The 12,182-nt window shown below is 39.4% G+C and overlaps 1 protein-coding gene across 4 annotated transcripts in view; it reads left to right on the forward strand.

Annotated features, from left to right (window-relative positions):
* chrm3a (cholinergic receptor, muscarinic 3a) overlaps positions 1–12,182 on the forward strand; it is an 81,194-nt gene that overhangs the window by 25,442 nt on the left and 43,570 nt on the right. For 2 of the 4 annotated variants that reach the window (XM_022198362.2, XM_051960072.1), the window contains exons 2-3: positions 1,067–1,181; positions 11,918–11,993. The exons of 1 other annotated variant lie outside the window; for it this stretch is intronic. The gene's annotated coding sequence lies outside the window, so the exon portion shown is untranslated. The remainder of the gene's footprint in view (positions 1–1,066; positions 1,182–11,917; positions 11,994–12,182) is intronic. One more of the 4 variants, XM_022198361.2, reaches the window with a different exon arrangement.

The following is a 12,182-nucleotide window of genomic DNA, read 5'->3' on the forward strand; positions in this document are numbered from 1 at the left end:
GGCATTAGGATGAAGTGCTCCATCTTGTTAGAATACCTTGTTAAAATGCTACAGAACAGTTGCTGATTTTTATTTAAATTTTGTGTGTTTTCACTTTCAAGCCTAATGCGGCCGGTGAAAATGTCAGTGTTGCTAAAAAAAAAGCTGTTACTGCAAAGAGAATTGTCCTTGTTTAGAAATGTCATGCGACTTCCCATTAGAAAAGAAACGTTTCCTCGATTGACCTTTGAGGTGTAAATGCGACGCAGAATGGGGTGCAGCGTACTCATTTGTGTTTTAATGCTAGAGGGGTTTGTGAACGGTTGGAGTATTAGTATCAATCCCCTGCTTTGACCGTCTGCCACTATGTCACCCTTTTCCCAATTGAGTCAGCCACGACTTCCGTATTTAATAAATGTTTTTTCAGTCTGGGAACTGCTCCATTACATCCGATTATTTTTAATGGCAAGCTCATTCTTTTGTAGTACATTCATATTTGTCTCTTAAGACTTGAAGGCTGTTTTAATGAGCTCTCCGAAGGTCTGCTTCCTTAGCCCCCCGGCTAGATCCAGCTATGTGCAGCAGGCAACTCTGCTAAGCCAAGACTATATAAGGCATGAACACTTCCCTAGACATGAAGACATGCCATTCTTCCCTTTGACAGATACTATCCAGTGGGGAATGGTGGCTACATAACTGGAGTAGATCCTTGATTAAAACATATTGCATAAGTAAAGCATAAAGTCGGAGTGTAACATTGCTGCAGATGTCAAGGTATATTACAGGCAGCAATATGAGCTATTTGGCAGTGGGATACATGAGAAATAGAAGCCTTGACGTCTGAGTGAAGACCTTTGGCTTTATCTTGAGAGGCAAAATGTATAATGAGCAGTCATTATGGCTCAAAGTGGCTTTCGTGACTTAAGTGTTATGGTCATTCCCACCCGATGAGGCTTGGCCTTTATTTCAAATGCTAACAAAGCTAGAGCACTATACATATTCCACTTCCTAATTTGGACACATCCCTTTTAACACATTATCTCCTTTCCTCTCCTTCTGCTCCGCTTGCTCCCTGTCTGCCTCCCAGACGATATGATCTGGCTGGAGGAGGATAATCGTGCACCCCCAGTTGACAGCATGGACACCAAAAGGCACTCCGCTGAAAGGTGACCTCCAGACACTTCACCTCCCAGCAACTTTTGGTGAGTTAACAGTGAGATAATCCCTCGTCTTCGCAGATGACCCCATCTCTCCCACTGTCAGCTGTCTGCAGCTCCGAGCCATTTGTTAATGCTCATGCGATACATTTCAAATGAAGTCCTCTAAAACAGGACACATTATGTAACAGCTTTTATCATTGCCGCCTTAGTGAAAAGAGTGTTCGATGTAGATTGATTGTTTTGTCTTCTTTTCCTCCCTAAAGCATTGATTTACTCGGCCATGCTTAAGAGTTACTATTTTCCCCTTTAGTCTAAGTGAAGATAACCTTCCATGTGAACAAAAACAAATCTTTATCACTTAATTTAGGATACCGTCTTCAGTGACCAAAGTATGTACTGATGATTTATCAGACAGTGCCTTCAATGGTGTAAGTGAGACTTTTACAAACAACGTGTGTGTGTGTGTGTGTGTGTGTGTGTGTGTGTGTGTGTGTGTGTGTGTGTGTGTGGATAAAGACATGGTGTTAGATAATGATCACTTGTGAAAGACTGCAGTTGTCTCTTTGCATCTTAGTGTTCCATGACATGCTCACTGCCCCCACTGCGATCACATTGGCTGTGCTTAAACTACAAATACACCAATCAGCCAAAACATTAAAACAACTGACAGGTGAAGGGAATAACATGGATCATCTCCTGACAATGCAATGGTCTGCTGGGAAACCTTGGGTCCTGGCATTCGGGTGGATGTTACTTTTACACGTACCACCCACCTAAACACAATTTCAGGCCAAGTGGACCCCCATGGTACACACTGATACCAGCCGCATCCCCCAGTAGGACAATATGGCCTTCTTCACTACAAAAATGCTCAGGAACAGCTCAAGGAACATAAATAAAAGGCCCAAGGTCTCCAAAATGCTAGCAGAACAAGCCTGATCTATGAAGGCTCCAACTTAAATCCCACAAAAACTGAACAATCTTATGTTTGTCCTCATACCAGACATCACAGACCACCCCCTGAGGTCCCATGTCCATACTCCAATGTCAAAAATATTTCAACAACAGGATTAGCCAGGTGGTTTCAATGTTTTGGCAGATTGGTATTCTCATTGAGAATAAGACTGGCAAGAGTTGTTTTCTAATTGTCATCCCATGAAAAAAATCCAAAATTGACAATGTTCTAGTTCATGTCTCAGTACATTCTAACTTCCTAACCCTGCTATGGACTATTTTCAGCCACGTATTAATGTACGTTTGGTTTTCTAATGAGTTTTTGTGTGAGCAGGATGGTTTCTGGCCAACACAGGAGAACAATAAGACATGTGAGGCACGGAATATACACAAGCAGAACTTGTTAGTTGTTAACAAATATAGAAATATCACTATTTGCTAAATGTATTTGTCAGAAAACATATGTCTCTTCCTTGAAACCCCTGTAGACCACTAAACACTAAGTACCCATGTGTTGGTGAATCATGCTTGATCTTAATTTGGATGCACATTCCAGGCAATTTGTTATTAGCATGAGCGAAGGCCCATGTAGGGCAGCAGTCCTCAGTGGTGGCTGCAGACCATCTGTAAGTTATTACCTGTGGAAACTAAATATCAGCACACACATGACTGGAAAAAATAAACAGGCGTAATAATAATAAAAATATTAGCCTGACAGCAACAAGCACAATAGCAAAACACTCATACTACTTCCACTACTTCCACTTACAATAACAAATGTGATGTGTAATAATGCGTAATGTGATTAGGCTCCCGGGGAAATAGAGAGCCTGGAAACGCAGCATATGTGTGGTCTGATTGAAACAAGTGGTTTGATTACAACAAGCACCCTAGAAACATTGTTGAAGGCAAAGTATTAGAGTCATGATAAGGGTGAGAGACAGTTTCTTAGCAACTGGCAAAGATACATAAGTGTGTTGGATCCACAGTTGAAGAGTTTAGGATATTGGTTGTTTGGTCTGACATTATAGTCGTGACTTTGCAGAATCCAGGTTCAGTTTTTTCTGGGATTTAGTGTCTAGTGTGACCAAAATAGTAACTTTACACACATATGAGAAGGTCTGATTCCCACTGGGGTGACTTCATAGTGACCAAATATTAGAAAATAGTGGCTTTGATGTAATATTACCTCCACCACACTGTAGGTTGTGCTTTATTATTTTATGTATGTTCTGAAACATATGGATTACAAGTTATCATGATGAAAATAATTGCTTTCAAATCAGTATGAAAGAATGAAAACATAGGGCAATAATTATCAAACTATAACCTTGCTTCAAAGTAATAAAATTCAACCCCTGAGTGTTACACGCATTGGGATCTCATGACATGATGTTACATTGTACTTGGTGTGTAACACTGTGAAGCTCCTCTATGTTCATTTTGGTACCAAATGAAGTATCCTTGGGCAAAAGTGTGTCTTTTTAGAAATCAGGTCTTGCACTGCAGCAATGATTGATATCAGACTTGCATTCATTTGAAAGCACAGAACCTCGGGCTATAATCAATGCAATCTCTGTAAGTGAAACATACGCTCACAAAAAACAACATTAAAATCAAGAAAAACATTAAAACAAATTTCATTAACTGGCCAAAGGCAAGAATCATTTGTCATTAGAGAAATGGTGCATATGAACAGTGTAGATGCTATTAGTCTGTAAGGAGTTCAGTGGGTTTACACTTTGTCACCCAGCGTATCTGTGAGTGTGGGTAACAGCCAAAGTGGTTAAAAGCACTCAAGCATCGGATAGAATTCAGTCAGCATGCATTTAATTTGAGTTCTCGGCAACAGGAGGTGGGTATACAAGAGATATGGACAAGAAGCATTAGTTTGTGAGTAGGAAGGCAGAGAAAAGCATTTCTGTCACCTCATTTCTTACAAGAGGATTACCTGTCTTATGTAATGTGTTTGTTTTGTCTCATTCGTTTCAACCATTAGTTTCTTTGTGCTGGATGATGTTTAGTGACAGATTGTAATCACTGGTTTAAGGTTCAGAATGCTTTGAGTAATTTTGTTTACCTGAAACCGACATTTGAAGACGTCACTGGAGGATGTTTAAACACACTGGGTTTATTGATGTTCCATAAAACTTTAGGACATATGCTTTAGGCCTGAAAGGAGGAACCGTGTTATACAAAATCAAAAATGTTTTAATCATTTTTGAACATCACTCTGTGTCCCTTGAGACCCACAAAATATTATTTCTTTCCTTTCTCTGTAGATCAGAAAATGTGCTTCTGAATGAGCTGTTCACGTTTGCAGCCTGTTGTGATGTCACAACGGGAAAAACAAAATATGCTGCGTTTCGAATCACGCATTTTTTTCTTTTTACTTTAAGTATTTACATTGGTCCCTCGCCATATTGCAGTTCACTTTTCGCGGTCTCACTGTATCACAGATTTTAAATTGCATTTGATGTCGCGGATTTTCACTATATCATGGGATTTTGTGGTATATATGTATTTTTATATATTTATTGTTATGGCAAGCTGCGTTGATGAACGACCACAGAGAAAGGATATCTGTCTTTATGCATTCTGTAACTGACAGATGCTTTTATTTTGAAACATGTAATGAACAAATTTTCAAGGAATGGAGCAGGAAGTTATCAAACACACTTCACACTCACGGTCTGACAACATACTTTTAACCAAACTAACTAGGCTGAGTAAACGACAAAAACACAATAAAACACAAACACCAATGACACCGTAAGGCTAACATAAACCACAATAATGGCATTTAAACCCCCAACACCTTTGAACTCTCATGGTGCATTGCAGCACAACAGTTCACTCATAGCGACTGGTTCTGCAACATTATTTTAATTATTTTTGTGGTGAATTAAGCATTTTCTATCCTAAAAATTCAAAACAATATAAAAAAAATATATTAAAATAATAATTAAAAAATATTAAAAGAATCTTTAATCTAAATAAAATATGTGGCGTACAGCGCTGGACGCTGATTGTCTCAGCAACCACAGCATCAGCCTTAAAATATATATAAATAATAAAGTAAATATGGTCCCTACTTGGTGGATTTTTGTCTACTGTGGGTGGTCTGGAACGTAACCCCTGCGATAGATGAGGGCCCACTGTACTACGTACTGTTTCATGTAGTATGTGTACAACTGGGAATTATTACTTAGCCATAATATTGTGCCTTAAACTTTGAACGGTCTGTAGTGCAAAATGAGCCGTCATCTGTTTGTTTGCTGTTGGCGACTCAAGCTTGTTTATACTGCGCAGTGGATTATGGGTCAGAATGGCCAGAAAAGCATGCTGGCTTGCATCCTGCAAACTTCGACTGGATGTAATAGGACATCCTGGTATTTTTGTCATTCTATATTAGCCATACCACACATTGGGACATACTCAATCTTTTTCCATACAGTGTAGTCGTATGGATACTGGAATGCAGTCTTTGATTGAGGCGTACTTGCAGCTCTCTTCCTCAGAGGTGTGTAGGCAGCAGCAGCAGCAGCAGCAGCTCAGTTGGATTTAAAGCTATGGACACTGAAGCAGCTCATTTGGAACAAAGCTAAAACCAGGGGTGTTCCAGTCATGGTAGAATTAATGATCTGTGCTGTACTTTGAGCTGAAACTTCAAATACACATTCTGGAGACATGTGAGACTCACTGTTCAAAAAAGATGAAGTGTCATATGGGCACTTTAATGAAGCCTATTTTCTGGTAGGAAATTACAATCGTCAGAAGAAATTTTCTCATCACTACCCTCTCATTTTGTAATTTTGAAGAAGATCTCCGCAAAATGCATCATTCAGTCTTGGAAACTCTAATTTTCTGCAGTGATTAAGAAAACTTTGGTGAAATCGGCAACACTGATTTGTGCTTCACCTTACAGGCTCTTTGTGAAGAAAATCCTCAATTTCAGTGAATTACCTCCTTATTCTTTGCTTCCTTCTCTAGATCAGTTTCAGAATTTGCTATTTAATCATAACTGCATACAGAATTTTTGCATTTTGTCCAATGTTAAAGCCACAGTATTCTTAGTCTCTGTCATAATCTTTTTGCTGGATATCCTCACTGTGTCTGTCAAAGTCAAACCAATGAAGTGATTGCAAGAACAAAAGGTGAATTATAGTGAGGGAAACCAGCCCAATGGGACTTTGTAAGCCAGTGGGATTCTGTATTATAATACTTGAAGCGTTTTAAAAACCTATTTGGTGTTCAGCTGCAGTTCCCAGGAGCTCATACTTGCAATTAAAGAATAATCTTTGACTAAGTTAAGAAAATCTAAGTCCATTAACACACACATGGATGCACACACACACACACACACACACACACACACACACACACACACACACACACACACACACACATTTACACTGAACTCACTCTGCTGAACCATCCACACTGTGTTTTGATCAAACTATAGCAGGAATAAGCATTTTTAAAGTTCTCCAATGTTTGCTTTTACTCTCTTTAGAAACTCTTGAGCTGTGTCAAATGGGCATCTCAGTCATCATTAATAGTTTTTTCCACTTCTGTTTAAGCAGTGCAAAGTATGTGTGTTTTCTAGGAATGCACAAATCTGAAATTTTGGCCCAAATCCTGATCCAAATCCTGGCCTTGTTAGTTTCTTTTCCTCCGCTTAGTAATATGCTTTAATTCAGCGGGTCGTCTCGTCTGATCTGAGGTCATTCATTATTTAGTATCTGTCGATTCCAAATTCCAGTTTTTATATTCACATAAGACAGCAGCACACTTATTCATCACTTCTTGTTAGTGCTAAATACCTGGAAAAGAAACTGGTGTTGCCTTTTTTTCTATAATATTTTTTAATCTGTGTGTTGGGAAGTTTGGACACAACGAGCCAATTTTAGTCCCTCGCACAAAAGATCAAACGCAGTGTTTAACCAGCTGCAGCACTTGAAAAGCTCTGGCTAAGAGTTGATGCAATAGACGTGCAGTGACTCTTTTCTCACCTCGACTCTTTGCTGTCAGTTTGTTTGCGTCTTCACTGAAATATCTGGCTGCTGTACATTTTTTTTGTGTGACTCTCTTCCCTTGTTATTCGAGTCAAACCTTTTTCCGTGACAGCTGGTGTAACCGTCACACAACGGGTTACCCTGAATAAGATTTGGATGGGCCTTTACATAGCTGTTCGACTATTGGAAAGGATGTCTTGCCGGGACTATTTGATAATCTTGCTCATCAGCTGGGGACATTTCATTCCTGTGAAGAGGTCATTTATTACATAGTATGCATTTTATTCTGTACATTTGAGGATCACGGATTTTTTAGAGGTTGAGAATATGTACAATTCTTCCATTAACAGTTACATTTTCAATCATCAAACAGTGTTTAAACCTTATTTTTTTGATGATATGTCTCATAGGATGACTTTAAATACATGTTATGTTTGGGACAGACAAGTCTGACCACAGCGTACGTCAAAATAACATTTTGTAAATGCTGTCTCTTCTTCATTCCATCTTTTACTCTGCAGTGTCGAGCCTTTTTGTGTATGTGTCATGTGTATTAGCTGCTAGCGGACACTGGTGAACCTCAAAAACACAGCAGTGCCGAGATGGAGTGACCCTGTGGATATGAGGTGAAGCCTCTGGAGACAGATTGAAGAAGTCATGGGTATTAAAGAGAGAAAAAAGCACCACAGCTGGGATGGGGCAGAGCCACAGCTGTGTCTGTGACATTGTGTCTGATGACTTTTTATTCTGGAGTCTGGACTTAGAGGTGCTGTCATGTCAAGACAGGATGTGGTGTCACTTCCACTAAAGTGTGCTATACGCCCTCTATGTGGCAAACAGTTGTAATATGTTGTGATGTTTCAATAGCTGCTGTTGTTAGTTTGATGTGAATGGTGTTTCTGATATTTAGTAATAATTGCTATTGCTCCTCTCCAGTCCTCTGTAGTCTTTTCTCGCTCAGTAACTCACCCGCTGAGGCTTCAAGGGATGAAGGCACATAATATGTTGCACGTAATGAGCCTAATTTGGTTTTCAGCCATATTGCACAGCCCTTTAGCCAAGTCCCATTCCTGCACTTTACCAGATCATCCACTTACTGCTTTGTCCAAGGGCAGCCTTAACTTAAATTGTTTCCTCTTTCTGTCAATATGTTTGCTCCACGGCGAGCTGTCTTTTCTATGATGGATTATTCCTGCTGCAAAAAGAAGAAGCTCTATGCCCTGAACTAATCTTCTGTGCCGTTGGTCTCCTGTCCTAGCATATCTGAGAACTTATTATGCCTTTCAGTTACTTTTTCAAAAATGTTATTATCACCTTAGTGGTACTGTAAGCGCTATATTCTTGCCCTTGAAGCTGTGCTCACAGAAAGCTTGATATAGGCAGTTTCAAAGTGTTTTCTTATACAAAGCTATTGCAATCAGACTCCATGGGACCAATTCACTTACAGCTTCAACATTTTAAAGATGTCATTTATTATCTCCTACACTGCAAATGGCCATATGAGACAACTTTATCACCACACATTTCTCTAAAGAATCATAAGCACATAAACTGTGTTCTCTCTCAGTATGTGCAGTACAGTTCCTACCATAAGTATATGGACAGTTGCACACTTGTGTTGCTTCGGCTCATTCAATTTAAAATAAAACAATCACATTAACGTGCCAAGACTCAGCTTTAATTCAAGTGCATTTACATCACTTTTGAGCAAACTTTGTGTGAGATATAGTGCTTTTAGTAAATGGAAATGTGGCGTAGCTGTCTTTCTCCACTCCCACCCACTTTTTTTGTTCTCATTATTACATCCACTTCCCTAAATAAGGCCCATAGTGAAGCTAAAAGGAAAATTATGAACTCTCTCATCGGAAGAAAACTTGAGAAGCAAACTTTTTTTGCAAAACTCCCTCCTCTGGTTTCCTTTCCCCTCCCTCCACAAAATTCCCTGCTTTTATTGTCCTTCTAACTTCAGATGCCAGAACACACAGTCCCATACCTGCTGGAGACAGTGTCCAGATCGTCTCTCCAACGGCTCTCCTGTGACATAAATATATTTTTTATGTGGCAGTGTTGATTTGTGGAGTTCTTCAGTTTGCCTGTAGACATGTTATTCTGCAGATACAGAATGCACTGGTGGAAACAACATCAACTCAGAAACATGTTTGCAATATTTAAAACAACCTGCACACTATCGCCTCTCACTAGATACCCCAGCAGTTTTAATGTATATCTGCTACACACTGAAGTTTTGTTGACTATAGTGGTTAGCTATAACTTGGAAATGCTGTTTTTTCAGGTTATATCCAGACTACAGGAAATATTTGTGAGCTGGCAATGTGATTTGGAAACAAGGAGCAACTAGAAATGTGTGAATGACCTACTTTATAATGCAAATATAACTCAAATGCACATACATGTAGAGCATAGTATAATCAGGATACTTAACTTTTATTAGCTCAGAATGACTCCACCCTAGAGCTGTTGTTTTAGCAGTAAAAGTTATCGACTGCAACAAGGCAATTCAAGCTTTTATTGCGCATTGCAAGGCCGCAGCTTATTATTTGAAGGAGGAAAATGTTTTCTAATGATGTTTTCTAAGTGCAGTTGGAAATTTTCTTTTTCTGTGTCTCAATGTCATCCATATTTTATGCATATAGTATGCGTCTTTGGATATTGTATTTGAACTTCCACCACATGTTTGGTTAAGGATTACATTGCTGGTCGATCTGCCAGATCAGTTAAACTGTCATGTACGAAAGTTGAATTTCAGCCCTGGAAGCAAGGTTCGCGATTGTAAAAATGGCGCTGTTGGATCTTGGTGTGGTGCAGCATTTCAGACCAGATTGTGAGTCACCATAAGACTTACACAGAGATTCATGGTCTCCATTGGATGAACGCTAATGACTTGATTGATGTTGACTTTTGGTTTGGTTTGGTCTCAACAACTTTTGGATGTGTTGCTGTGAAATTTCTGATATTTGTGTTCCCCCCAGGATGAATCAAGATAAGTTGGGTTAAATTGTCATCCGGCACCATAATGAGGGTGAAATTTTTGTTTCATAGTGAAGTATCTGCAAAACGATCGGTATTCCCAACAACATCACATGAATTAGCATGCTGTATCTAAATACAGTGTCACTTAGCTTAGCTTAGTTTTGTTAACATTCCATGCCTGAGGCCTTACAGTAAATGGCTGCAGTATACTAGAACAGTTCTTATTAGCAGTGTCTGGTGCCCACAATTTAAATATTTGTGTGTTTGAGTTAGTAGTTTGGTTGTAATTTAAAATCTTCACCAGTTCAATGGTGGAACACCTGGAAGAACATGTTTCAGACAGTTATGCTTCCCTTTATAGATATGAATTCATTCCAGAATCTCCCCAAATTACTCAACGAATTAGCCAGTTATCCTAGAAAAAGAATTTTAAAAATGAGCAAACACTCTTTCTTCCTTTTGTCTTTTGACCTTCTGTCATCTCGGTTTAGTTATTTGGTTTACACAACCCCTCAGGAATTTTTCCTTCTCCAGGTCAGTGATACACGTCCAGGCATGCGTCACAATGATGCATCAGGAAACCATATCTGCTGAACACCGTATCTTAGGTCTTTATCATTATGATGATAAATTATTGCAGCTTCCACATCTGCGAAGCCGCTGGTAGACGGTAACGGATTGAGACTTCTGAGCAGAGCATCCCGAGTGCCAATTTTTTGTTGGACAATTCTGTCAAACGTGCATACTCTCTGGTGTTTTATTCACAAAGGTTTCAGAGAGCAAACCAAAGCAAACACAGGAAGCGTCATCTCTTTGACATATAGTCTGAGAGTCAAAGCCAGTAAAGCATCTTCACTATTAGGGCTTTTGACTCATCTGTCCTGGTCGTCGTTCTGCTCTTCTGTGTGGGAAATTCTGCAGTCTTTTTGCTTCGGCTACACTGGGCAGTTCGTACTGCGCTGAGCTGGGGTCTGAATCAGAATGTATGTTTTCCTTATCTCAAAACGCAGTTCTCTATTCATTTGTTTCCTGTCATACTGTGCCTTCCTAACCCTCCTTGGGTGTTCATTTTCTTTCTCATTCTTTTTCTTACACCTGCTCTCTTCATTTCTCTTTCACCAAGCCATCCATTGTATGCAGGGTGTCACTGAGAAGCCAGTCCTGGTGTGATTCTTTGTGTGTGGTTTAATTCCCAGCTATGATTTCTGTTGTTTGATAAAGACCACTTATATGAACAACGGGACATCTGTTCTGTAGGCCCTTTTTCCGCTCCTGTGCTGCTCTGAAGTGAAATGAACCGTGTGTTGAACGCTCAGTGTCAAAAGGGATTTGCAAACTCTCAGTGTTTTCATCACCCCATTTAAGTGATGTGAACACAACACTGTTTAATCCCCCTTTTTCTTCTAACAGGATAGAATGTTTTATGTATTATGTGAAGAATGCAAATTGTTACATTTAAAGTTTTTCTATTTTTAAGAATTTTACAAAGGTAGCATCCAATTCCTCTTGCGCTCTTCTTTCATCTTCTCACTTTCTGATGTTAATGTTTGATTTGCTTCCAACTTCAGCTTCACTTGGAACCAAAAACTCTCTTCCATTTTTAGGGGTCAAGGTGTCCGAAGATCTGAATTGATGATTCTGGCTTTAATTAGTATAGCCTGTTTTAGTGATATCAGCAATTCTTTACAGGCTATGCTAATCTGTGCCAGAATCAGCAATGCAATTGGGACGGATGTGTTTCTCCATGACGTACATGTAGGCAGTTTGTTGCTCTCTTGTCATTCCCTAATTTTTCTCTTTTTTATTTATTGCTAGTTTTGAGTCGGCGCTTTGAAGTACAACAGAATAGCTCCTCAAGATGGATGGATCTTGGTAAAGACCTTCTGTCAAGGTGCGTGTCTGCAGGCAAGACACAATTTGTAATAACCAGAATGAAAAAATACCAGGTCATCTATATGTCATACGTGCTGCAATCAAGTGGCCTTTTCTCAGACATGCATTGGGCAGCAACTTGATGAGTGTAAATGTCAAAGATGATGTCAGTAACTCAACCTCCTTGGGAAAGGTGGTTCATTGGCGT

The sequence above is a fragment of the Acanthochromis polyacanthus genome, chromosome 15, assembly GCF_021347895.1.
Source record: "Acanthochromis polyacanthus isolate Apoly-LR-REF ecotype Palm Island chromosome 15, KAUST_Apoly_ChrSc, whole genome shotgun sequence".
Lineage (NCBI taxonomy): Eukaryota > Metazoa > Chordata > Actinopteri > Pomacentridae > Acanthochromis > Acanthochromis polyacanthus.